General features: G+C 42.1%; 1 long non-coding RNA gene across 1 annotated transcript in view; it reads right to left on the bottom strand.

Moving 5' to 3' along the window:
• Positions 1-10,435: 10,435 nt before the first annotated feature.
• The window catches only part of LOC105531604, a 44,193-nt gene continuing 26,891 nt past the window's right edge, over positions 10,436-27,737 (bottom strand). Inside the window, exons 2-4 of the long non-coding RNA XR_001004829.1 lie at positions 15,565-15,668; positions 15,289-15,474; positions 10,436-10,710 (exon numbers count right to left, since the gene is read on the bottom strand). This is a non-coding gene — a long non-coding RNA (uncharacterized LOC105531604). The remainder of the gene's footprint in view (positions 10,711-15,288; positions 15,475-15,564; positions 15,669-27,737) is intronic.

Genomic DNA, 27,737 nt, shown 5'->3' with positions numbered 1-27,737 from the left:
TGCTCTTCAGTCTCAGGTTACTGACCCAGGTGAATTCTGAAAGGCAAGGAAACCATTGATTCCCTCTTTAATGACCTATGCCCCACAGGTTCTCTACAAAGCAGGGCAGAAAAGGGTATAGAGGAGGTATGGGGAGGCAAATGGAAAGTGGCCAGCCCACATGCTGTGTACTTTACTTTTAGATGTTCATTGACTACCTTCCCCTATTAGAAAATGAGATTCTGGAGGACAGCAATTTAGCCAGTTTCATCCCCTGCTGTGTCCCAAGTATCTGCAAGCCGTGAGCATGCAAAGGATATTCGTTGAAAGACTGAAGAGGAGCAAAGAAGAAAACTGTTTGCCCAATATTTAACAGGAATTAAGTAATAAGAGACAAGCAGTATTTTTAATAATGAAAATATTTCTTAACGGAATGTTTCCCTATGGTATACCGGGTCTTATTTTGGCCATTCTGCCCAAAGCAATATAGCCAAGATATATAAGAAGGAAAATATAATGGGGTACCAAATTTGCTGAAAAGATTGTATTTATGCTTTGCTTGGAGTGAAGAAATGTTGAGACTGAAGTATTTTAAATTGCCTTTTAAAAAAATACAAGAAATACATCTTTCTCCCAACTTTTCAGACCTGTGGTCTAAGAATGAGGGATCGTTGCCAGGATTATTAAAGAAACTGTGTTCAACAGGAGAAAGATGTCAGGTTGTGGGATTTTCTGCCAGGAGAGGTTTTAGAGACCAACATTGTCTGGATTTGATGACAGGTAATGACATTAACTAATTATAAAACTAATCACATTTGGAGCAGTGGAAGCTGAGATCATGATAAGCGTAATCAAATCCCTGACTTCAGGGCTTTGGGAATCGGAGGATAAGCTTTCTTCTATTGCAAAGCTTGACCAGATGACTTTCAGGGCTGTTGGTCTGAATATTTTGGAAGCTGCTGATACCAATGGAAGTCTGAACGAGGGCGCTGAATTGCAGCACTCCGTAGCCTGATTGGCAGTCAGCGAGGGGACTGCGCTATAGGGACTCAGTGTGAGTCCCCACTGGCTGAAGATGAGTCCTGCCCACTCCGTTGTCAGGAGTTCCATCAAGGTAAATTCCTGGCCCCATTTCTCTTCCCCTAAAAGCCTGAAGACCTGTATGTCCACACCCATATCTCTGGTTGGGTTGCCTTGAACTAATACAATCCGCAAGCGGCTCCGTTTCTACCTCTACAAGTAGAGAGAAAAATATCTTTCCCATTGGCCTCAACACATGGATGTAAGAATCTGGTGAAACGTAGTCTACTTTCCATGCTATAAACCTCTCTAAATAGAAAACATATTGTGAGTCTTAAGCCAAAGTAAAGGCCCAAGTGCCTATATTATGGGTCCCTCAATCACCAAAAAGGTAGGAAACTATTCCAGTTAAGAAGCTGGCTACCTTCTAATGGTCAGTTCCTCTGCCATGTTGTCCCCTCTTCCTTCTTGTTGTCTCTGGCCTCCTGGGAGGAAAGGGATGAAGTCCAGCTCCTTCAAAGCCTTTCCAGCCCTTTAAGGAGACAATAAGGCATGGAGCTGTGCTGTGGAAATGCCCTGGTCATTCTTCCCGTCTACTCACATTCCTTCAGCCCCTGATGTAAAACTTGAAAGGAAATGAAATCCTAAATGTAAACATTATCTTTCAGTCACTTGGAAAATTATCTACCTCTCCTTTCTCTCTCTTACCAATTCACTCACCCTCAATTAAAGCCGTCCTTTGAGTTCAGCCTCACTTTTCAGAAACCAAGCAATCACTTAAGAAAGAGAAAAACATTAAGAGATCCAGATTTCAATTAACTCTGCCATTGATTTTTGTGTAATTCTGGGGGAGGCATTATTCTTTTGGCAAAGTAGGGGCGAAGAACTCAAAGATTAATGAAGGTTCTAATGACAGCAGTGGGCAAGGACTGAGACATTTGCAATCCTGTCCCTTAGGCCCTGCTGAAAAGCAGAAGCAAAACGAGGAGGAAAATGGCCTGGAAGTGAGGCCTGCGAATAGTCCACCACAATGTCTGTCATTCAGGTGGAAAGGCTTTGGTGGTCAGTGGATACAGCGTTTTCTTTCTCTCTCTCTCTTTTTTTCTTTTCGGTTTTGTTTTTGTTTTTTGAGATGGAGTTTTGCTTTCATTGCCCAGGCTGGAGTGCAATGGTACGATCACTGCAACTTCCACCTCCCAGGTACAAGTGATTCTCCTGTCTCAGCCTCCCAAGTAGCTTGGATTACAGGCATGCGCCACCACGCCCAGTTAATTTTTTTGTATTTAGTAGAGATGGGGTTTCACCATGTTAGGCTGGTCGTGAACTCCTGACTTCAGGTGATCCACCTGCCTCAGCCTCTGAAAGTGCTGGGATTACAGGCGTGCACCACTGTGCCCAGCTGGACACAGTGTTTTCTTGTACTTTTTCATGTTAATGTAATTTGTGTATTTGGTGTTTTACATAATTGTGCCTGGGTTTTTTTTTTTAACTGATCAATAAAATATATATATCCAACCTTGCCTTTTTAAAAGCTCCAATTATTTCATAATTTGGAATATATATTGATCATAACTAGGAACCAGTGGGTTAGCACAAAAGAGCATGCATGTACACACACACACATACATACCACATAAATACAATGGAGGAAACCACTGATACAGATATAATTTTTAATGTGTTATGTCATTGGATGTCTATCAGAGGAAAAATTCTCTGCGAAAATAGATTTAAAACAACAGGCAGTTTAATCAGATAAGTACACGGCATTCATCTTTGTCCACTAGCAATATGATTGTAGCATAATGAATGAAGGGTGGGAGCTCATCGGAATATGTCTCTTCTGAGCAACAGAGTGAAACCAACTGTCATTGAGAATCCTTTCCTGTGGTGGGAGCTGGAGTAGAATCTGCTGCTGTGATCATTATCATCATCATCATCGATAGCTAAACTATTAGACTTGAACAAAGAAAATAAATGATGCAATTTGGGATTTTATGTTAAAAGGTTTATTCCAACTTTATGCAATGTCCTAATGGGGAATTTAGGGTTGCAACACAACTCGCCAACTTTTGGAAGCCCCAACTAAGGTGGAGCAAGGGTTCCCTTCTGTGGGGAATCAGTGAAGAGAAACTACCTTTCAAGAAAGTGTAAAGGGAGTGAATTGGAACAAACATCCTCCTCTCAAACCAAATGCAAAGAGTGAGGCTATTCAGTTACAAGGCAGCCTAGGTAAAGCTATGCACTTGTTGCTTGCTGCTCTGCTGCTCTTGTGCAAAATAAATAAATAAATAAATAAATAAATGTTAGATTTGTGCCTGGCTCTGTAGCTCAGTCAGAGTAAGGCTGATGGCCGCTGTCTCCCAGGGAACAATAGGGTTGGTGAGGGAACCTGAGGGAGCCAGCACACCCCGTGGCCCATGGGAATGCCCATGCATTCATTGACTACCTGCTATGAGCCAGCCCCGTTGAGAGCTTTACCCCTCACATGACCTTGTGACCCTGTGAGACAGGTCCTGTTATTCCCTCCATTTTCCAGACAACGCAGAGAGACATGAAATGGGTTATTGGGTTTTAAAGATGCATTCAAAGCCACACAGCCAGTACTGAGAGTACCAGGTAACCACTACGTAGCTGCTCAAAGGAATCGAATTTAATGGAATGAAAAATCAGAGAAGTGGTGGGCTGAAAAGAAGACAGGGAATGATTTGGCTTAATTGTAATCATCTCCAAAATAAAAACTGATTTGCCCAGTTCCCCCTCCATATCAGCAGTGTTCAGCAGCATTTCCATGAGTGCCACCAACAGACAAGTGTCCCATCCCTGCCCTGCCTTCCAGAATCCCTTTCTACCACCATGCCTCCAGAATCCACCTGCATGGTAAAACCAGTCCCAGGACTGACACATGCCTCACAGATTGCTAGAGAGAATGGGGGCCAGGAATGGAGGTCAGTCAAGACCCTGGAACTGTGAACCCAGCAGCTACACCCCATCACCCAGTCCCCAGGTTGGTTCACTCAAACTGCCTTGGACACCCTCTTGTTCCACCCATGTGGCCTTTGCCCTGGTATCTGGAGAACAAGGACAAGGCTGTTTCTCTCTTGAGACCCCACCATCATGACCATCACTTCCCTGCAGACCTGCCTACTGCCCTGGGTGTGTGCTCTTATGTGCTCAGCTGGGCTCTGAGGCCTCTTTGCTCCCCTAAGGACTGGGACTGTTACAAAGCAATGTCTTGGGTAAGGCTTGCCTATGGATGACTATATAAGAAACCCCAACAACAATGGCTTGACCAATAACATTTATTACAGGACATAAAAATATCTGATACAGCGCTCAAAGACACAAGCAAGGAGCCAGGCTCTTTCCATCTTTCAATCAGGTCAACTGTGCCCTGACCACTGCCTACCTTGGGAGCAAGAAGGAGCTGGACCTGGAAGAGCAGCCACGATGGACTGTGGGTGGCCTGCAGCTCATGGGGTGTGCTACTGTGGGCATCTGAGCACCCCAATTTGTAGGGCAGATGGGAAAGGGAGCTTTTGGCTTTCCAGCCTCCACAGCAGGAGGCTAGTTAGAGTGGGGATATTTAAATGCCAGTTAGAATGGGAATTGCAGAGGGGACTGAGGGAGTCACCCTAAAGAATCTGTGACACACAGGAGAAGACTCATTTTCCAGGGAGTTTCCCTCCCCGAAGCCCCGAGCAGGCAGTGGCCAGTTGCTTGAATGAGGTAGAGGTGAAAAGAAATACTGAGTGGTAAAAAGGTGGATAATGCTCATACAATATTATGCCACCTCATGGGTTCAAGAACACTGCGGTCTGGGTAGGCGGCCCAGAGAGAGCTCACAAGCTGTGTGTGGGTCCACCACAGAACCCAGACCGGGAGTAAGACACCAACACCTCCGATTCCGACCCCTGCCACTCACTCATGGGCACCATGACCTACACCAAGAGTCTCTATTTTTCCATTCTGACCCTGGCTTGGCCTAAAAGACCCAACAGGCACTTCGTGAATACATACCAAGCCAATGAAGCTCCCACGTTTGTGAATGGAAGAGGCTGGACCAGAACACTGCAGGGCCTTGCTTCCCTGACATAAATGACTCCAGGAGGCCTAGTCACCTAGCGGAACCACAGAGGCCCAGCCATTCTGTAAAAACTGTGTGCTACTCAGCTCTTTAAGGGACTTCAGAAGGGTCTGTTCCAGGTTCGGTTCAACTGCAGAGATCCAAGGCGCCCTCCAACCCATTGAGCTCCACGTTCATTCTGGCTGCTACCTGGTGTGGCACAAAGTCTGACATGCTGAGCCCATCTCTTCATCTGTAAAATGAAGACAGTAATGCCTACCTCACAGGGCTGTATGAAGATGAGAGATGATGGATGCCTGCCCACCCAGGCCTTTTTAGTCTGCAGTATTGGCTCTTCTCACAGAAGACCCTGGGGACGTGGACTGGACCAAGAACAGAATCCAAATCAGTGCTGACTGCTAGAGATGTGAAAGGGAACATTCCCACCTGGGTAAATCTACCTCCAGAAGCTCCTTCAGAAGTTGGTTTTTTATGGGGAAGGGTTGGTGGTAGGCAGGGTTGACTGAGAATGCTCCCCAGGCTGGCATGGCTGATGGGTTCCAAACTGTGGGAATCGCCTACTGACCTCAATTCAGCATAAAACTGTGAATGTTGATGTGCCCTGATGTGGGGTGGCATTTTCATCTTTTACCTATAATGATAGCATCTGCAAATAGATTAACTCTTTCAGGCTCTTTGGGTACCTTTAAAACTATGAGCTTCTATATAGGTATCTATACCCAAGTATAAAAGAGCATTTTAATCAACACTCAGCATAAAACAAATAAAAATGATGTGTTTGGCAAAAATAAATAAAATAAAATAAAATCCATCTCTGGCAACATTCATGAAGTCAAAGTACTGTGTGTTTGAGCAGACCATACCCGAATTTCTGGTGCATTCTGTGAGCTGCCTTGTAAGGTGAGAGGAAGGCAAACTACAGCTTATCCAGAGGAGGGGGCTGGTGTGGCCACCAGACACAAAAAGAAAACTCCTCCACAAAGCCAAGTTGAAAAAACTAGGACTGTTTTGCCTGGGGGAAAAAAAAAAACAGATAAAAACAATCTTCAAATATTTGGAGAGAGCTTTCATGTATAAGAATGAGCCTTATTTTATGTACATCAAGAAGGAAAGCTACGCCTGTAATCCCAGCACTATGGGAGGCCAAGGTGGGCAGATCACTTGAGGTCAGGAGTTTGAGACCAGCCTGGCAAATATGGTGAAACTCCATCTCTACTAAAAATACAAAAATTAGTTGGGCATGGTGGCGTGCACCTGTAACCCCAGCTACTAGGGACTGAGGCAGGAGAATCACTTCAGCCCGGGAAGCAGAGGTTGCAGTGAGCCGAGATCACATCACTGTACTCCAGCCTGGGTGACAGCAAGACTCTGTTTCAAAAAAAAAAAAGAAAGAAAGAAGGAAAACTAGAGTCAATCATAGAGCTACAAGAAGACAAGTTTTTACTCCAGTGGGAGTTGAAAGTGCAGCCCTGAGGGGCAGCAGGATCCACAAGCTAGCAGGATTCAAGACTTTAAGATGAAAGCCTGTTGAAGACATCTTATCCCCCTGCCTTGTGAAGTTGTGGTGCCAACTAAGAAGACCATTGTCTCAGACCCCCCTGCCAGCTATCTCTCAGGTGCCAACTCTGCCACATTGCCCAGGGCCATTGACCAGTTGTTCACCGCAGCTGCCTTGCAATAGACTGTAGAGCACATGATCCCGCAGAGCCTCTCCTTGGGTACCTTGCCTGGCTTCTCTCCTCCCACCCTGGGGCTTCTCTGTTGCCCCTGAAGCATGAGATATCCCGGCAAAACTCAGTGCACAACCATGCTCAGTCCAGAGGTAAGAGGAGGAAATAAAGGAAGATTAATAACCCATGGCAAAAGCCACTTACCAATCAATCAGAGGCTGAAGCTGGCAAACAAATTCTTTTCCCTTCATCACTCTCCCTCCACCCAATCAGTCTGTCCTGAGATTTAGTCACTTATGCTCTGGGAGGATGGTCCCTGTATTAGTTTCCTGTAGCTGCTGTAACAAATTACCACTAACTTGGTGGTTAAAAACAATATAAATGTATTATCTTATAGTTCTGGAGGCTAGAAGTGTGAAATCAGTATCACTGGGCTCACAGCAAGGCATTGGCGGGGGGTGTGCTCCCTCCAGAGGCCCTAGGGGAGAATTCCTTCCTTGCCTACTCTGGCCTCTGGTGACTGTGGCTTAGCTTATGACCACATCACTCAGATCTCTGTCTCCTTGATCACACTGCCCTCTCCTCTTCTGTGTATCAAACCTGCCTTTGCATCCTTCTTGCAAGGACATTTGTGTTGGGCTGTAGCAATCACCCAGAAAACCCAGGGTAATCTTGCATCTCGAGATCCTAAATGGCATCTGCAAAGTCTTTGCCATATAAGGTAACATTCACAGGATCCAGGGATTAGGATGTGGATATTTCTTTAGGGGCCAATGTTTAGCTTACCACAGCCCCAGGTGATGGAGCAGTCAGCTACATGTCATTTGATGACAGCTACATGTCATCAAATACATCAATAACACACCATTGTATTTGCTCCTTGCATTTCAGCCATGCTACCCTTTCTTCCGAACTCCTACTACTCTGGGATGGAACTCTCCACGAAAGAGGCAGCACATGAGATTTTTCTCAAGCTCTACTTTCTGGGAAACTCAGTGTAATAGACTTAAGCCATTAAGAACAGTGCACACAGTAATGATAGTCATAGTCATAGTCATAGTAGTAACACAGTACAGTTTTCAAAGAGGTTTAACTTTCTTCCACAGTATTGTGCAATCATTAAAAACAGACTTACACACATTCCATTGCAGTGGAATCCTACACTCTGTTGAAAAATCTATTTCCCCTCTACAAAACATTGCCAATGTGGTGACAATTTTTTTCAGTAGAATACCTGCTAAGTGAATAGAATTAGAAAGAAGTGTACTCCACAGCAAATGGAAGAAAATTCACTCTGTTAGAAGAAAGTTAAATAAATTAATGTTGATGACTTCCTTACAGACAAAATGTCTTATCTGTAGCAGCACTAAGTCCTGCTAAGGATATGCCTTTTGTATGATGAAACAAATTATGTTTCTTAAAACAGCAGTGTCCTGGGTCCTAGGAATATCTGAGAGGTGGCATACTTTATGGATGAATCACAGAATTGATACTATCACCTCCATATTCAGTCAGCAAAGCTGAGACTGCCTTTTGTGGGGGAAACAAGGAGAGTAAGGCAGAACTTTCTACAGGACCGCTCAGAGGTCTTTGTAGGTGACAACTGTATAATGGAAGATTCTGGAAGGTTGTTTTTTTCATTAGGCAACTTCATTGGCACCTTTGTTTTAGAGAATCATATGACTTTTAGGTTCACCAATAAATCTGATAAGAACAAGTGATACAGTTTATGTCCCCACCATAGCCCATTGTAGTTCCCATAATCCCCATGTATCATGGGGGGGACACATGGTGGGAGGCAACTGAATCATGGGTGCAGTTACCCTCATGCTATTCTCATGATAGTGAGTGAGTTCTCATGAGATCTGATGGTTTTTAAGGGGCTTTTCCCCCTTTGCTCAGCTCTTGTCCCTCCTGCCACCATGTGAAGAGGGACATACCTGCTTCATCTTCCACCATGATTGTGAGTTTCCTGAGGTCTCCCCAGCCATGCAGAACTGTGAGTCAATTAAACCTCTTTTCTTTATAAATTACCAAGTCTGGAGTATCTCTTCATAGCAGTGTAAGAACAAACTCATACAACAAGTATCTAGTAACATTGAATATAAGGAAAATATTGGCAAACTTCCCCCACTAAAAGGGCAAATATCAAAATCAGAAACCTTTAAGTACTTCTCTTACTATGACAAGGCAAATCCAATATTTTGGCCGAAGCTGCTTTCTCCAGCAGGTTATCATCTCATCTCAAAAATTACAAGACACATCATTGAATAAATATAATCTGAATGAAGAACTGTATTGAACGGTGTGATAAAATAAGCCTACATCTGCCGCACTCTTGTTTAATATATGTTGCTTAGCTGGGTAATTCACATCTGAAATTTCTTTGATATGGATTCACTTGGACTTTATGTACAAAATCTTAGCTTTCACATTTCCCAAGCCTGGATCATTTTCATATTTTAGTTGCTGGAACAATGTGCTATCAACATTTCAGTATCTCTCTTTCTCTCTCCTTTCATGGTATGTGCACTCAAGAGACATGCAGATGCACACAACGTAAAACAAGGTGTCAGGCAACATTTTTAGAACAATAGGATTACTCTCCCTCTCCAAGTTCATCTACTTTCTCTTTCTTCATGGCACAAATAAAAGCCAACTCCTTGGACAGCACAGAAAAAACCAGAAGAAGAATCTATGGACTTCTGGAGGATTCCAGCCACAGGAGTCTAAGAGCAAAACAACTGAAGCATTACAACTCATCTTTATACAGTCATCACTCCCTGGAAAATTTCAGCTCTTTTTCTAGCTCATACAAGGCTCCTAAATGATGTTAAATAGCAGATGAATGAGTGAACCAATGAACTAAAAGACTGAACATTTCCAAAACTATAGAAAACGACATGATGTAAAGAAGCATTATGGTATACCGGAAAGAGCAGTGACTTAAAGCCAGGAGAAGTAACTGCCAGCTGTTCTACTGGCTTACTATATGATCTCGGGCATGCTACCTAAATCACATTTCCTCGCATGCCAAATAGGGATGATAATTTATTCTAAAGTTTTATAGATAGCATCTATACCACAAATACAGTACCTATATGATTTAGAAAACACATGGATTCACATTCTGTCACTTGATCCTCCCAACCACCAAATGGTGGGAAAGGATGTTCATCTTTTGCCCTGGAAGCAGAAGTCCACAATGTTGACCATAATGCCTTGATGTAGTTAATAAAGGTGCGCTCCAAGCTACAAATCCCAGATATGTGTACACCTTCTTCTCCAGAGAGCAGGCAGAGAAAAAGATGGCCATAATCAGTGATTTACCCCTGAGACAATAATGGCAGAATCTTATCTCTAATCATGACTTCTTACCTTAAATCATTCTTGCTGCCTGTCTTCCATATACCTGCTCCGAATACTCATAAAATTAACTCACAGCCAAAGGCCCTGAGCATTTCTTCAAATAAGTACTACGTAAAAATACCTACAAATTTATTTCTCATTATGGAGAAGGTATTGGTAATGAACTGGATGGAGAACATCAGGAATTGGCAAACTTTTCCTGTCAAGAGCCAGAGAGTAAATATCTTAGGCTTTGTCGGCCATATGGTCTCTTTCACAACTACTCCATGTTGTGGAGCGAAAGCAGCCATAGATAATACAAAACAAATGGGTGTGTCTGTGAGCCAATAAAACTTTATTTACGAAAGCAGGCGACAAGTCGCACCTAGCCTGATTGGGACTTGTTTTCCAACCCTTAGACTGCATCCACTTTGAGAAGAGTCTTGTCAAAAGCATCATTTTAGCACTTTCTTTTAGAGGCAGGGTCCTGACAACTCTTGATTAACACACACATCCAGGCACTTTGTCTCTCTTCCTCCATCGTCCTTTGATAAATACCAACCAGCAGAGGGGACACGGAGCATTTTTCCTTCAACTGCAGTGATTCTGAAAGACAAAGCCGGGGCAGAGATTAAAACCAGACCCAAGGTCTTTATGCCATGCTCAGCATATCAAGTGCCCCTCTTCAAATTGTACTGAGCTAGTTGTATACCTTAATAAAGAAAATAGAACTATTCTTTCACTTAATAGTCTTTTAGTGAGGGTATGGGGGCCAGGTTTACGAAAGCCCTTATAAAATACCGGCTGAAAGGAAATAATGCTCCTTGGCACCACAGAATCTTTTTCATGTGAAGCTACATGATCACTTTTCATTTTGTTTCTCAAGCACTCCGTGGCACCCATCCATGTATTAGGCTAATAACTGCATGAATCTAGTTAAAAGGAGCCAAGCAATTATTTTAATTAGAAGAGAACAAAAATAATGCTCCTGGCTTCTGTTTTAAGGGGCAAGAAGGAAGTAGTCAGGGTTCAAAAAGATCCCACAAAATATTTTTGTGAAAGGAAAAATAATTAAGGCCAAATTTAGAATGTACTTGCAATAAATGGGCCAAATAAAATGAATGGCATCACTGTGCAGCTAGAACCCATTCATAGATCAGAGCCCCAGAAAGTCCGTTTCTACGTGATACCATTTTGAGGGTATAGCCAATTTTACAAAGTGAAAGTGAATGACTAGCCGAGACTTAATGATCCTTGTGAATCTCTCACATGATTTCATAAAGAGTGTCTGTGTAAACTCTTTTATTAATAAGAGATGGGGGGAGGATATTGGTCAATTTGCTTCTTGGGCAGGATTTTTTTTTTTTTTCCATTTAAATTCTTAAATTGCTCAAATTTGTTTCTCTGGAAAAATCTATCTTCACAGCAAATCCTTGTTGCTAATCCATTCTATAAAAAGCAGATTCCACCATAAGAGGATTTTAATCAGCTAGACTGAACTCAGTTATGCAGGAAGAGATTGTATCTACAGATCTTCCCGAGCCTTTGCCTTCCTGCCTCCCTTCTGGTCATGGCATTTTGACCATTTTATTCCATCTCAGCCTTCCAAAAAGAAATGAAATTAGACTCAAAATAGTCAATTAGCCACCATTCTTCCTTCTGTTTGGATCTATCATTGTTTATTGAGCACCTGTTATCTACCAGCAAACAGGAAATTATGGGTGTACATAAGTGACTAAAATCCAGACCTTGCCTGCAAAGAGCTCACAGTCCAGTCTGACAGACAGACACATGGGCAGAAAGGAGAGGCAAGGAGCCCAGCTGGGTGGAGGGCAAGGTTACCTACCCTGAGCTGGCTGTTAAAGAATGGATTGTCCAGAAGGATATGGATAGTCTATTCCAGGGAGAAAGGTCAGCACAGGAAAAGGCACAGGCACAGAGAACCACAGGGAGCACACCCAGTTGAACCAGAAGACAGAGTTGCAGGAATGTAAAGCCAAAGACTAGAGTGAGACAAGAGAGCAGACTGAAGAGGTGAGCAAGAGCCAGGTACTATGGTCTGAATGCTGGTATCCTTCCAAAACTCATGTTGGAACCGAATACCTGATGGGATCGTATTAAGAGGTAGGGCCTTTGGGAAGTGATTCAGTCATGGGGGCTCCCCTATCATGAGTAAGACTGGTGCCCTTATAAAAGAAGATCCAGGGGACTTCCTTGCCCCTCCCACCACATAAGAATGCAGCAACAAGGTGCCATCTATGGAGTCCCACCAGACACCAAATCTGCTGATGCCTGAATCTTGGACTCCCCCGCCTCCAGAACTACCAGCAATATATTTCTATTGTTTATAAATTACCCAATCTAAGATATTCTGTTAAGCAACCTGAATGGACTAAGACACCAGATCATGCAAGAACCTGCACCACATTGATAAACCTGAACTTCATCTTGCAGAGCAATACAGAAATCACCTAGTTTTCAGCAAAGGACTGAGGTGGTTAGCTTTCTATTTCAGAGTCAGCACCTGCATGGCTGAGAAGAAGATGAAATGGAGAATAGTATCCCATAGATGCCATTGCCCAGGCAAGAGGTGACAAGGCCTTGAACTGGGACAATACTAAGTAGAAAAGGAGATCTGGGATGAGGAATGAGATGCATGCTACTAAAGGATATTTTAAAAATAAAAATTAAAAAGTCTGTGGAGCAGTGACTGATAAGGTCAAAAGTCAGAGATTAAATTGGCCTAGAAAATTCTTGGCAGGGATCAGATATTTTATCTGAACACTTGTCATATGTCCAAAAAGGTTTCTCAACTGATGAGCCTTGATTATGGGTTTGAGGATTGAGATGCAGTAACAAATTTCAGCCTTGGGCACATGAACATACTGCTGAGTGCCATATGGAAACTCCTAGAAGATAGCCTAATTCCTATTTATTTTCCCATGCAAAACTCACACAAAATCAGCTTCTTGCTAAAAGTCTAAGTTAAAACACACAGGAACATAGAAAGACAGAAAACTGTAGTGAGTCCTTCTCAGGATAAACTACATATATGTTTAATTACTATATGAGATTAGACTTTAAAAGACTATATACTTCTCAACTTGTTTTATGAGCCAATGGAACCTTGATAACACATTTGACAAAGACATTACAATAAAAGAAAGTTACAGGTAAATTTCATTCATAAACATTTCTATAAAATTTTTTTAAAAATATGACCAAAGTACATGCAGCAATACGTAAGATAAGTATTACATCACACCCAAGTTGAGTTTAATCCAGAAATGCAAGATTGGTTTAACATTCAAAAACCCATTGAAGAACTCACCATGCTAACAGAATAAAGGAAAAAAGTAAAATGATCATTCTATAAAGAAGTGGGTGCTTAATTTATGACAAAAGTGTCTCTGCATAGCAATGGAGAAAGGAAGTCTTTCCCATTCATCATGAAGGGTAAGTAGATATCATGGAGTAAAGAACCAAACTTGATCCCAACCTCACACCATATACAAAAATCAATGTCATGTGGATTGTAGATCCAATTGTGAAAGGTGAAACAACACAACTTACAAAAGATAATATGAAAGGATATTACCATGGCCTTGAAGTAAGCAAAGCTCTCCTAAATAGGACACAGAAAACATTAACCATCAAGGAAAATAGACTATATTAACATTAACATTAACATTAAAATCAGCTGGGCACAGTGGTTCATACTTGTAATCCTAGCACTTTGGGAGGCTGAGTTAGGAGGATCACTTGAGGAGTCCAGGAGCTCAAAACCAGCCTGGGCAACATGGCAAAACCCCGTATCTATAACAACAACAAAAAAAAAATACAAAAATTAGATAGGCATGGTGGCACATGCCTGTAGTCCTAGCTACTCAGGAGGCTGAGGTAAGAGAATCACTTGAGCCCTGGGGATTGAGGCTGCATTGAGCCATGATTGAGCCACTGCACTCCAGCCTGAGCAACAGTGCAAGACTCCTATCTCAAAAAGCAAAACAAAACAAAAGAAAAAAGTTAAGATTTTCTATTCATCCAAAGACACCACAAAAAGAACGAAAAGTCAAGCTCAGAGTGGTACATATTTTTAACATATATAACCAAAAAGCTATATCCAGAATATATATCTCCTACAAATCAATAAGAAAAGATGAAAAGTCCAATAGAAAAATAGACTTAATATGACCATTTACAAAAGAGAATATCCAAATAGCCACTATACATGAAAAAGATGCTCAATGTAATAATAATCCAAGAAAATGGAATTAAAACCACAGTGAGACTCTATACATACCACCAGAATGACCAAAATCAAGAAGACTGAGAATGCCAAGTGCTAGCAGGGATGTAGAACATCACTCACTGCTGGTAAGAGTGGAAACTGACACAATCTCTTTGGAAAACTGTTTGGCATTATTTATTAAAGTTGAGCATAGTCATGTTCCACAATTTGGTAACTTCCCCTTTAGTCTATGTATAGACTAAACATAATGCATATACACAAGCATTGAAGACATGCACAAGAAAGTTTCTGGCTATACTCTCTGAAAATAGCCTAAAACTCAAAACAACTCAAATGTTCATCAAGGGTAAAATGGATAAACTGCCGAGCATGGTGGTGTACTCCTGTAATCCTAGCACTTTGGGAGGACAAAATGGACAGATCACTTGAGTCTAAGAGTTTGAAAGCAACCTGAGCAACATGGCAAAACCCTGTCTCTTTAAAAAAAAAAAAAAAAAAAAATGAAAAAATTAGCCGGGCAGGGCATGGTGGCATGAGCCTGTAGTCCCAGCTACTCTGGGTCTGAGGATCACTTGAGCCCAGGAGGTCAGGGCTGCCATGAGCCAAGATCATGCTACTGTACTCCAGCCTAGGTGACAGAGGGAGACCCTATCTCAAAAAAAAAAATGATAAATTGTGCTATATTACTTATATAAGGATACAAGGGAAGAAAATATAACAAGGAAAACATACTGTTAGTACACCCAACAACATAGACACAAAAATAATGTTGAGAGAATGAAGACAGACAAAAGAACACCTATCCATGTTTAATGTTCTTATCACAATAAAGATGAAATTTAAAAAAGAATACCTATCATATGATTCCATTTACATGAACTTCAAAAAAAGCAAAACAAATATATGGTGTCAGAAGTCAGGCCAATGGTTACCTTTGAGGGAAAGGGGCCTTCAGGAGCATTGTTCACATTCTCCTTCTTGTCCTGGGAGGCAGTTAGAGGATGTGGTCACTCCAGATTAATTTATCAGGTCACACACTTCTGCTATTTGCAGTTTTCCATATGTGGAACCCCAATAAAGCTTCCATTTAAAGGTTTCAAATGTTGATTTCCATTTTCCTTTAAGTAAATAAAGAGAATAAGAAAATATTATAGAATATCTTCATTAAAATCAATCAATTTTAATTTGCTAACCAAGCTGGCTCTTACCTGTGTTCAGTTTGCTCCCCTGATGTCAGCTACAGAGCAGGAAAGAGGAAAAACCACACATATGATTTTCAGGCCGCTGGAGGAAGAGGAAGTGAATGCCTTCCCTGTGAGGGAGAATGAATGAAACTGGGACCCTCTGCAATTTAGCTAAGAGGTGAGTGATGCATAGAGAGGAAAAAGAAAAAGAGAGAGAGAGAGAGAGAGAGAGAGAGAGCTGAAGGTCCAATGTATAAAATAATGACAATAATAATGGGCCTGCTGGAGGCTCATATATTTCTAGCCTTATATAAATGGGATTAAAACGTAACAAATTTAGACTGGCTACAAGAAATGCTTTTGTGTGAAATGTATAATTAACCTGTAGCCAACGGTTTAGTAAAATCCAACTCCTCCCATCCTCCAAAAAAAAAAAAAAAAAAAAAAAAAAAAAAAAAAAAAAAAAGCTATTTATAGCAGCCAAACCAGCAACATTGACAAGTATTGTATTACAAAGACTCCCCTGCTTCCAGGCAAAAACTGATCACCAGCTGGGGTCAGGAAGAAAATTTTCCCTTTGGTGTAGTATTTCATGGCTCTGTTATCTAATATTGAACAACTCTCCCAGGCTGAGTAGCATTTGCACCTCCATTCACGGCACCTGGCTCTGGGATCCAGGATGGAATATTGAAATAGGCTATTGTTTTAATCCCCGGATGGCAACACCTGTATGCCTGTATTTAGGCAACACCTTGTGTTTCCAAAAAGTAAACACAATGAATATAATCAAAATTGTTCCTAACACTACTGTTTTTATATCAACAATCTATAAATACATGGAAGAACTCAATATATGTGAGAAATAAACAGAAGGCATGCCTACATTGAGGTAATTCAAAAGATGGCTCTATAATTTACCAGCTTGAATTTCAATTGTTGCATTTTTAGGTATGAAACATTACGAAAAAAGAGATACTATTCATCAAAGTGATTGTCCTGTGCACTTGTATACCTTATATAATTTATTTTTTTCGGGGCTTTTTACTTCAAAGAAATCACCAGCTAATGACATTTCAGACTTTAGAAATTTTTTCTGATAGCACATCGGAATTCCCCCAGGGACAGAATTGTGAATAAGTGGATTTTTTTAAAGATCATTAACAGATATTACAAACCAATTCAAACTGAGCATTTTCTTTGCAAATTACCTTTAACTTTTAAAGCCATTGGAAAAAAGAAAAAGACAGTGAGTGATTTAATTTACTTAACCTGTCTACAAATTGCAGCTTTGTGCTCCATCGGCGATTGCATTTTCAACCAAAAAAGAAAAAAAAAAAAAAGAAAAAACGTCCCTAACTATCTCTAATAGGGATATTTTTCTAAATTATCACACCCAGTGAGTGATATTTCAAAAGAAAGTAATGTTTATTTTTTTTTTCATTTAGCAAGTTGCCCTGGAATTGAGAATGTTTATTCTATTGATATGTTTAAAGTAGAAACACAGCCCTACACTGTCTCTATCTGTTGCTTAATTAAAACTCTCCAGCAATTAGCAGGTTTATCATCTCCAGAGCAAATGGATGGTGGAGCTTTGGTGGTGGATTGTGAGAGGAGGGGAGTGCTCTTTTATTTAATGATCAAACCATAGTTTCTGGGCTAAAGAGCTAATATTTGGGGTGAGAAGCACCTTTATTCCTCGCATACATCAGGCCTGATTCTTATTGGCATCAACACCCCGTTGTGTATGTTTTCCATTCAAAGAGTTCCCATGGACTTCAAAGGGAGTTGCCTGCAAGGATGGGATATGTGGGAGTCCTGACAGGCCCCAGAACAGGCCCAGAGCTGGAAGAAACCATGCCAAGAGTACCTCACATTGGAGCCCCCCCAAACCATGTCACAAAATTAAAGGGTATCCCCTGCCTATGCCATGCCACAGCGCACATGGGAAATGTCCTCAGGTTTGCCAAGCACTGCTCTGACTCTGCAGGCTACTAACTTATACATATTTGATCAGTAGAGCTCCATTTATAAGAAAGTATGTTAATAAGAATATTCTTTGAGAATGGTGTCCAGCGCAGACTTTAAAAGGGTCATTGTTTGAGGTACCAGAGGTTTCCTTTTTCCCCTTTTAAAGTGCAAAGTCAACTTATTATACACCAAACAAAAGAACTGCACATCCCTTTGGATGTCCCATCAACAACAAATGGGTAGGAGTCTATTCTGAAGAATGTTCTATTTTTGGAGTGATTAATTAAATCATTAAGAGTAAAGGGGCAGATAAACTAATATTTCTTGAGTGTTTCTTATGTGCCAGGTATTTTAATTCCTCTCTTTCAATCCTCACAAAGATATTATGAGGTAGATGGTATTATCCCCCATTTAAAAGGTGATAAAAATGGGCTTTAGTGAGATCATGAAAATTGTCCACTCCAAAGTCCCACGACAGCAAGTGAAAAGCATGTGGAACCCAGCCCTCCCCATATCCAAATCCCATGTTTGTCTCTTTACATTACACTAACTCCTCATTGTCTGCTGACTTCAAATGCCAAGTTCACGTCTTATGGCAACTGCCATTTTTCTAAATGGCTAGAAGCCACAGACTGTGGGTTCTTTCCATTCAAGCTCAGACAAGAGCTACTGTATTCCAAATGCTGAAGATTAAGTTGCAAAAGTATTGTTTTGCTTCAAAGAATTACCAGTGGACTCCTGACAGGAAACATAGAATGGAAGGTGGTTGAAGATCTACACTAGCTATTCTGAATGTCACACGTGTCCCCAAATGCTGACACACCTAAATGAATCTCACATGATAAGGGGTGATCCTAGTGATCACAGTAGACTCCCTTGGAAACAAGTCCAAAGAGGAGACTGGGCCAGGACTTCAGGATACCAGAGGACCAAGATGCTCATCAGTAGACAGTCGGCATATCCAGAATCATTCCAGTCACAAACATTTAAGTGTAGGGATTGGGGAGACAGCCAGAACTTCTATTGATCTTTTTGGTCCCTCCCCAACCTCAGGACTTCAGAGTCCTAATGAAGTTTAGGATGTGGACACCCAGCGGGCACAGAGTGTGGTTAGGGAGATGGAGTCTCCTGTCCACCTGATGAGCAGGCACCAACCAAGGACTTAACTGTGTGGAAGTGGTAAGGGGAGTGGGGATGGTCTATCAGAGCCACCCCTAAGCTCCTTCCCGCTCACCACAGACTCCTCCAGCAAAGGCCTCTGAGGCCACTGCTAGGAGCCCAAGTAATTCTGAATGTGGCCACCGTTTGCCTCAGGCTCACAGAAAGCTCACCAGAACACAGGCACATGTTCCAGAGACCTTGCCAAGTCTTTTCCATTCTCCCAGGCTCTGCATCCTTACTTTCAAAGTGGAGACTATATGAATACCTGCTCAGCCTAGCATGTCTGGTGACGACAAAGGGGACAGATTGGTTCGTGAAAGCACTTCATGAGGTCCAGGCAGTGGGAGGGCATCTCAAGCTGCGTCCCTCTAGCTGCAGGCACGTGGCTACACACCAGACCCTATTCTGCCCACTGTAGCTTGGTCTTGCAGTGAAAACAAATCTAAATGGAAGTGACTTTTTATATAATAGAAATCGAAACCAAAGTTTAAAAATAAAATAAAATGGAATGTTTCTGAGCATGCAACATCCATCTACTGTATTTGTTTTTTGCTCATTCAGCACATTTGTAGTAGGCGCTGAGTGGAGGCAGAGACGCTCCATCGCTGGATTTCTGAGCACACTACCTACCCTTTGCATTTGGGAGAAGGTCAAACTCCTGAACGGGAAGCCAGCCTCTCACACCCCACCCTTACCCAGCAGCCCAGCTCATGGCTCTGCAGGCGAACAGGACACGCGCCAGGCCCACCTCCTGGGCCTCCTTCATCCCACTATTCACTGTCAGCCCCTCTGCTTCATCCTTGACTTGCCTGAAATATCCTCTGCTCAGAAAGACCTGCCAGAGAGCGCCTCCGGTCCAAAGCGGTCCTAGCCCTGATCTTCACCCTCATGCCTAGTGGGTTTCCTGTGGAGCCGTCATTGCCACGTGTGGCGACGCTCTGTTGGTCCGGGATCTCCTGTACCATCTGTCTCCCCAGCTCAACGGTGACCTTCAGAAGGGCAGAGGCCACCTCAGCCTTATTTCTACACTTCAAGCCCCCACACAGTGTCTGGCCCATGAAGGACACAGGAAACAGGGTTTTGCCTCAAAGCAGCTCACCTAATATAAAGCAACACAAAACCCCACACAGCCAGGGTTTTGTTTCACCTGCTGCAATGGCAGCCCTTGAACTGAAGGAGAAGAAAGCTTTTTCCCTCCTCCACCAAGCTCATTTTTTTTTTTTTTGAGACAGAGTCTCACTCTGTCATCCAGGTTGGAGTACAGTGGCATCATCTTGGCTCACTGCAACCTCTGCCTCCTGGGTTCAAATGATTCTCCTGCCTCAGCCTCCAAAGGAGCTGGGATTATATGCACAAACCGCCACGCCCAGCTGATTTTTGTATTTTCGGATTTTGTATTTTAGCAAACTCCTGACCTCAGGTGATCCATCTGCCTCAGCCTTCCAAAGTGCTGGGATTACAGGTGTGAGCCACCGCACCTGGTCCCAAGCTCAAATTCTTTCCCCTGCAATTGATTTGTGCCTCCTCCCTGCAAGGTGGCCACCCTCACCTGATCTGGCAGGAAGACCTCTGTTTGCTCCCAGCCCACAGAAATGTCCCACCTGTTGGTCAGGGTCCTTCCTGCCAAGGAGGCACAGCTTCCCTTATTACCTAAGTGTCCTCTTATCTAAGTGTAAGATGGTGATAAGCCTGGTGCCCTGAGAGGCACAGGTGTGACTGTCAGATGGTCCCTAGGACTCCCCTGCCAGAGTTAGCCTGGGCTCCAGTGACGGCCCAGAAATTTAGCTCCCATTGCCTCGTGAATTCCCCACGCTGTGTGCTGCAGAGTGGATGACGGCAAGCAACACTCACAGCATAGTTTACATTCCTTTAATTTTTCTTTATTTTCAAACTAGAGAAGTAATATGTACCTACCGTAACAAGCAAAGCAATACTTAAAAAGGTGAATAAAAGCAAATATAATTATTTCTTCCTATCCCACTTCATTATCACTATCTCAAGAATACCAAGGGCATGTGTTGTATATGCCTGTATCCATGTATAATATATAAAGAATAAGCCAGGCATGGTGGCTCATGCCTGCAATCCCAGCCCTTTGGGAGGCCAAGGCGGGCAGATCACCTGAGGTCAGGAGTTTGAGACCAGCCTGGCCAATGTGGTGAAGCCCCGTCTCTACTAAAAATATAAAAATTAGCCAGGCGTGGTGGTACACGTGCCTGTAATCCCAGCTACTCGGGAGGCTGAGGAAGAAAATCGCTTGAATCTGGGCGGCAGAGGTTGCAGTGAGCCAAGATCATGCCCTTGCACTCCAGCCTGGGCAACAGAGCGAGACTCCATCTCAAAAAAAAAATAAATAAATAAATAAATAATAAAATACATATCTAATATATAGCATATATATTATATACTCTACACATATCTTATGTATCATTTTACATAAGTGGGATCATAGACAAGCTGGGGGAATTTTAGTGCCGTATTTTGTCTTTGTTTAATTATCTATTTTGTGTGCCTTTTGCAGGTGTGATTCCTCCAGGGACTCGTTGAAAAGCGTGGACGTCCTGTGGCCATGGGACCACACCTGTCTTCAGTGGCACTGTTTCCCTATTTGTTCTTGAACACGCCTGCTGCCTTGGTTACACTGGCCTACTGGTGAGTCTTCAGAGAAGTCGCACTGCAGTTTTTTTCTTTTCTCCGTTGGTGGTTTTGGGACATTTGAGATGTCTCCTACTCCCACTCAGTCTCTTTTATTTTCTGCAGTTCCTCTGGCCTGTCTTGTTCCCTGCTCTTTCTAACTGGCTCTCATTTCCAGCCGCCAGACCCTGCATTGCTTCTGACCTTGTCTATTTCCAGAGACCTTCCCAAAGTCACAAATCTCTTGACAAAAGGCCCCTTTCCCTTTCTGTACAGGTGCCTCTCCCTATCCCTCCTCCAACAAATCTTACGCAAGCCTTCACCCAGTACTCAGCTCATCTGTCAGTAGAGACCATTCTTCCTGACCCTTCCTCTACCATGTCACACATTTGATCAATACATTTGTGTATTGCTTTGTAGATTTCAAACACATTCAAATAGATTGCTTCAACAAATTCTTACAACAGCCCTATGAAACAGAAAGGGGTAAGTCTATTGCCTCTCCAAATATATAGGTCTTAAAGAACATTAACTGACAATTTGCAAAGAAGACATTAAAATGACCAGACTTTTTAAAAACTCAGTTTCACTATTAGTAAAAGAAATATAAAGTATAAGAACACTGATATACTTTTGCCTATGAAATTAGCAAATATTTAAAAGGATGATAATACTGTTTGGCAAAGGAGGATAGTGGTGGTACACTAGATTTTTGCAAATAGGAGTGAAAATTGGTGGCCCCTCTTTGATTAATACCTTGCCAACACATATTAAATTAGAAAACCATGGAGCCAGGCATTTCCTCTTATAGAAATTTATCCCAAGGAAATAAACAAAGCTACGTAGAACATTTTTGCTACAAGTATAATTTAATACGCAACTGATTAAGTTGAAGTCCAGTCATGCAATGAAATGCTCTAAAACATGTTTTAATGATAATGTGGAAGAATATATAATATCATGCAAAGCATTTTGATATAATGAATAAAAACATTATACAATGACACATACTGTCAAGCTATATGATAGATATATATATGGATATCGATATCATGCACTCCAAAATGGCAAGGAAGGTTATCTCTAAGAGATGGTGTTATGGGTGATTTTTATCTTCTAAATTTTGTTTTTCTCTACTTTCTAAGTTATTTTCAATAATCACATATGCTTTTGTAAAGAGAAAAACAAGAAAATTATAACATTAAAAAATGATTCTCGTTTAAATGGAACCAGTTCTACATTTGGTTCTTTAATCCACTCACTCATTCATTCGACAAATATTTTTTAACTCCCACTATACACAAAGCACTCTGCTAGAGGAAAGGGGTATAGTAATTAAAAATTTTTTAATTTTTAAAAAAAGAACTAGCGTCTACCCTGGAGAAGGGGTTCTTGGTAACTGGGAGAAAGCCAGTGGAGCTCATTAGGCATTACTCTTCCCTAAATCCAAGAAATGGCCTCAGAGGATATCACTGCATCCAGTCATGCTTAACTGAGACTTGGCATTGGAACTGGACCTGAAAAAGTGGTTTCTGAGAGAGGGTTGGGAGTGCAAAATGGAAAGAATACATGAGAATGAGAATCACCCTCACTCTGAGTGCTCCCAGCTACTGCGTCTCCTGGCAGCTTGAGACAAATGGTTGGAGTGGCCTGGCAGTGGTAGAAATGGCCCCATGGGTTGCATAACTTCAGATGTTAATCAGAAGGCCCAAAATGATTCTTATTTTAGGTAAGTGACTAGCAAAAATTCAACAAAATTCTACTAAAGTGTCCCTCTGAGTCTGCATTTTGAATAAGCATTCAGCCTCCTACTGTTATTAGTTGGCACTCCCCTTTAACTGGTAGGATTGGAACCTCCCACACACGTCAATCAATTTTCCCAGCAAGGAAGCCACCCCCACGAAGTGTGGCACTTGGCACAGTCTGCAAGAAGTCCTTACAGCCTCTGGGGTACCATTTTGTTACCCCATAGGATCGTTGTCATATTCCAAATTAACTCAAGTCATCTGCTTTGAGTTGTTTTTCCCATAAATGGTGAAAAATTTTGTTGATTCTTTCTGAAAAGGCCATTTGTGACCAGTGGCCATTTGGAGACCTGACTGGGGCTTGGAGGGGGACCACAATGAATGAAGCAGCCCTCTTGGGGACTGAACCCATGACCTCATTAGCACAAGGTTCTAATCAACAGAGCCACCAGGCACATACCTCATTTAAGACACTGAGGCAGTAATTTGCTAAATGTTAATTCTTAGATTAACTACAGATGAGTAGAGTTCCTAGGGGGAAAAAATGAGAAAGATTTGTTCATTCTTGAAAGGAAATTTAGGTCATCCGTTTTGGATCCCTTTGGTTAGTTTTATGGTATAGTTCCAGAATCCTAAGATGATGTCCATCAGGGTCTATGCCCCATGATTTTTAAAAAATCAATATCTTGGTCAGGAGACTTTCAAAGGAAATGCAAATCGTGTCACTTGTGCACTCGCAAAACACCACACAATGCTTTTCGATTGACACCTCTACAGCTTCTATTTCTCATGCACAACACAGGTGGCAAAATAAAGAAATGAGATTCATATCTGAGTCAGAGATGGTCCTCCCAGAGCAGGAAGGGCTGGACCCCATTACCACCACCACCGCTCAAAATCCTAAGTCCTGTGGATGCAAGATCCCCCTCCATGGAGAAGGGGAGCCCTGACCTCCAGACCTTTCTCAAGGCATGCAGGAACCCAACCCACTCGCCTTCTTACCTTATCCCCCAGCCAGTCCCTGAGGAGCCAGTTTTACAAACAGCAAATATGGTTTGGAACAAAGTTTTGACACTGACTCGGTATCTTGTGCTCATATTACGTTTCTATGAATATTCCACCGACTTTTCAACTCCAAAGAAAAGTTTCCGCTCCAAGGCTACATTTAACATTCAGACTATTTCAACTTCAGTTGCTCCCACCCCAACAGCGATCTTTGAAACTGATATGGCCCTGAAAGCAGCCAGAATAGCTTTGTAAAAATGTTAATAATAATGGGCTAGGTTCCCAGTCTTTGTAATCTTGTGGAAGAACCTCTGTGAGAAAGCACCCTGGGAATTGAATTGAGTGTGTGCCCACGCTAGCTTTTCCATGGAAAGCCTGCTTGAAATGCTTGGTTGTTTTGCAGGAGCATTTCTACCAAAGTGGAGCAGAATGGGAATGTAGCCTTGCATTGGTCACCTTTCATCCCAGGAGCTTTAAGACCACAATGAAATACCCAGGCTGCTGCCTGTTGAGGGAGAGGTCCCCTACATTTGGTGGCAAGACCCAGCCATGCCATGTCAGGAGTATACCATTCTGCCACTGTTGGTTAGGGGCCTGTGGGAAAGCTAGGTATCCTCTCTGAGTTGTCAGTTTCCTCACCTGCAAAACGATGGTAATTGTAGTTACTACAAAATAGGGTTGCTGTCTCCACACAAAATAATGGACATAAAATCCTTTAGCTTATTGCCTGGAACATAGCACTTAGTAAGCACTCATTAAAACTTAACTATTTCTGTTGCCACTATCTGCCTCCTGAGAAAAACATAGCCATCTCAGTGTAATGGGTTGCATTCCAAATATCCCTTCCTTTATAAATCCAAAACGAAAATTAAATTGGTACTACAGTTGTGCATCCACGAAGAAGTTCCTAACCGTAAGCTGAACACAAACAAGCTTTAATAGCATGTGCTGATCACAGTGGCTAAGAGGGAGCAACCTAAAATGAAAATAGCCAGCTAGCCCTGATTTCTAAATAATTCTTAACATTCTTAGAATGTGTTCTTATGAAATGCATTGTAAAATGGCACAAGGAACTTTCCAAACTCGCATAGCCAAAATATATGATCTTAAAATGACAAAGCTCTACAACACGACAATTTTTTAGCCAACCTACATTCACAGGAATTTCAAATTCTGAATGGGTTAAAAAAAAAATCTCCACTAATTCAAATAATCAAACCAAGTACATTTTTATCTAAAATTACAATCTGAGGCAACTCCATCTTATAATCAAGAAACACTCACAGCATTTAGTAAGCTACAATGTTGAACTTCTATTCAAGTTGAAGTTGACAGTTAGGAGCAAAACAAATAGAAATTAAACTTCTAAATTGTTATCTCTCTTGTAGTTACGGGCTCAATTACTACTTTAATCTCCAGCAGGGACAGCTATTAGTTCAATAAAATAAATATTTTTAATTTCCTCTATGCATTTCCTCAAACCATGCCAATGCACTTATCTATGGCTCACTTAAAGAGTTTGGTTAAGCAGCCTCCGCTTACTTAAAAGACAATGTTTGATTTTCCTATGAAATGAAGAAATGGACGTGGGTGCTCGTTGCTCTAATGCACTGAGCCCTTAATCACTTCCAGTTTTGATTCATCAGAAAAGTTGTACTCTTGAGGGTTTGGGGGACTTTTTTGGTCACTAAATATTGTCTTTCATTTTGAGATATTTATTCCTTGCCAGAAAATGATACTGTATTTTCCCCTAATGATGAAGGATGAAAGATGGAGCAAATTCCATTTGGTGATTATTGAACCACAGAGAAGTAAACTGATTCAGAAAACAAATCCCCAAAAGAAAAATAAATGTATTATGTGAGGTAGGAGCATGGGATTCTTGGCAAATATTCAATTGGAGCCAGGATTGGTAATTTAATAGCATCCTTGTCTTATTAATATTTGAAGGGGGAAGGGTAAAGCTCTTGGGCTTTTAGCCATGGGCCAGAATCTCCCTATTCTTTACCTCTCCACTGCTACCCGAGCCTGCATGGATGTTAAAGATGCAAATGCCTGGGAGTCTTGCTAAGAGTTGTTAAAACTGCATAGGCCATAAGCAGGGGTCCAAGATGCCATCGCTCCTTACATAAGCCAAAGGAAATAACACAACCTTAATGTCTACAGCTCAATGGGCAACGCAAATAACCTCCAAGCTCACTTTGAACACTGTTTCCAGAGGCCTGGAGCATCAGACCCAAATCGGAGCAGGCAGGTGAGTTCATAAAGTGACATCTGCCAAAGATGATTCTGCCAAATCACGCCAATTTGGTAAATGCATCATTCTACTTTCAGCTGGTCCTTCTAGTTTCCCCTTGCTGATTGGCAGAGTTTGGCAGGAAAAAAAAAATAAAAATAAAAATAAAGCCCTTCCTTTGGAAATCCTGGCCACATCTTTGTACTACAAAGGGTCATCCCCAAGTGGTATAGATAGGAAAGGGGTTAGAAGTCAGCACTGTAGTAACACACAGCCGCTTTCTAGGACTGCATGTTATGAAGTGTAGCATTTTTGAGCTTTGGTTCTCTTTCAAGTTTAAAGGAGGAGAGAAGGATATTGAAAAACAAAAAAGAGGCTGGGCACAGTGGCTCATGCCTGTAATCCCAGCACTTTGGGAGGCCGAGGTGGGCAGATTATGAGGTCAGGAGTTTTAAACCAGCCTGTCCAATATGGTGAAACCCCGTTTCTACTAAAAATACAAAAAAAAAAAAAAATTAGCTGGGTGTGGTAGCATGCGCCTGTAGTCCCAGCTACTCAGGAGGCTGAGGCAGAAGAATCACTTGAACCAGGGAGGTGGAGGTTGCAGTGAGCTGAGATCATGTCACTGCACTCCAGCCTGGGCAACAGAGCAAGGCTCCGTCTCAAAAAAAAAAAAAAAAAAAAATGAAAAAGACAAAGAAGGAGAAAGACAAGTTTAGTCCAAACCCAGTCCCCAAGACAGCTCTGAATTGCCAATTTTCTGCCATAAACCTTTTTAATTCTTGGATTATGAAATGTGTAGAAAAAACAAATTTAATTGCTAACAATCTTACCCAATTTTATGGTCCCCATTAGCATCTGAAAAGAAACATTATATGGGTCACACAAGTGTGTGATAGATGGTGGTATTAGTAATGATGGTGATGGTGATGGTGGCAGTAGTGGGGTTAACAATGACAGAGGTGATATGCTGATAGTGGTGGTGGCGGTGGTGGTGGTGGTGATGGTGGTAGTGGTGGTGGTGATGGTGATGGTAATGGTGCTGGTGCTGGTGGTGATGGTGCTGGTGATGCTGGTGGTGACAGTGATGATGATAGTGGTGATAACGGTAGTGGTGATGGTGGTGATGGTGGTGATGGTTGTGTGGTGATAGTGATGGTGGTGGTGATGGTGATGATGGTGGTTGTGGTGGTGATGGTGGTAGTGGTGGTGGTAGTGGTGATGGTGGTGGTGGTGACAGTGATGATGATAGTGGTGATAATGGTATGGTGATGATGGTGGTTGTGATGGGGATAATGGTGGTGATGGCAGTCATGGTGGTGATGGTCATGATGGTGACATTGGCGATGGTGGTGGTGGTGATGGTAGTGGTGGTGAAGGTGGTGGTGAAGGTGGTAGTGAAGGTAGTGGTGGTGATGGTGGTGGTGGTGGTGGTGATGGTGGTGGTG

Source organism: Mandrillus leucophaeus, unplaced genomic scaffold, assembly GCF_000951045.1.
Source record: "Mandrillus leucophaeus isolate KB7577 unplaced genomic scaffold, Mleu.le_1.0 Scaffold9, whole genome shotgun sequence".
NCBI lineage: Eukaryota > Metazoa > Chordata > Mammalia > Primates > Cercopithecidae > Mandrillus > Mandrillus leucophaeus.
The sequence above is the reverse complement of the archived record's forward strand: the minus strand, read 5'-3'. Positions and strand labels throughout refer to the sequence as shown.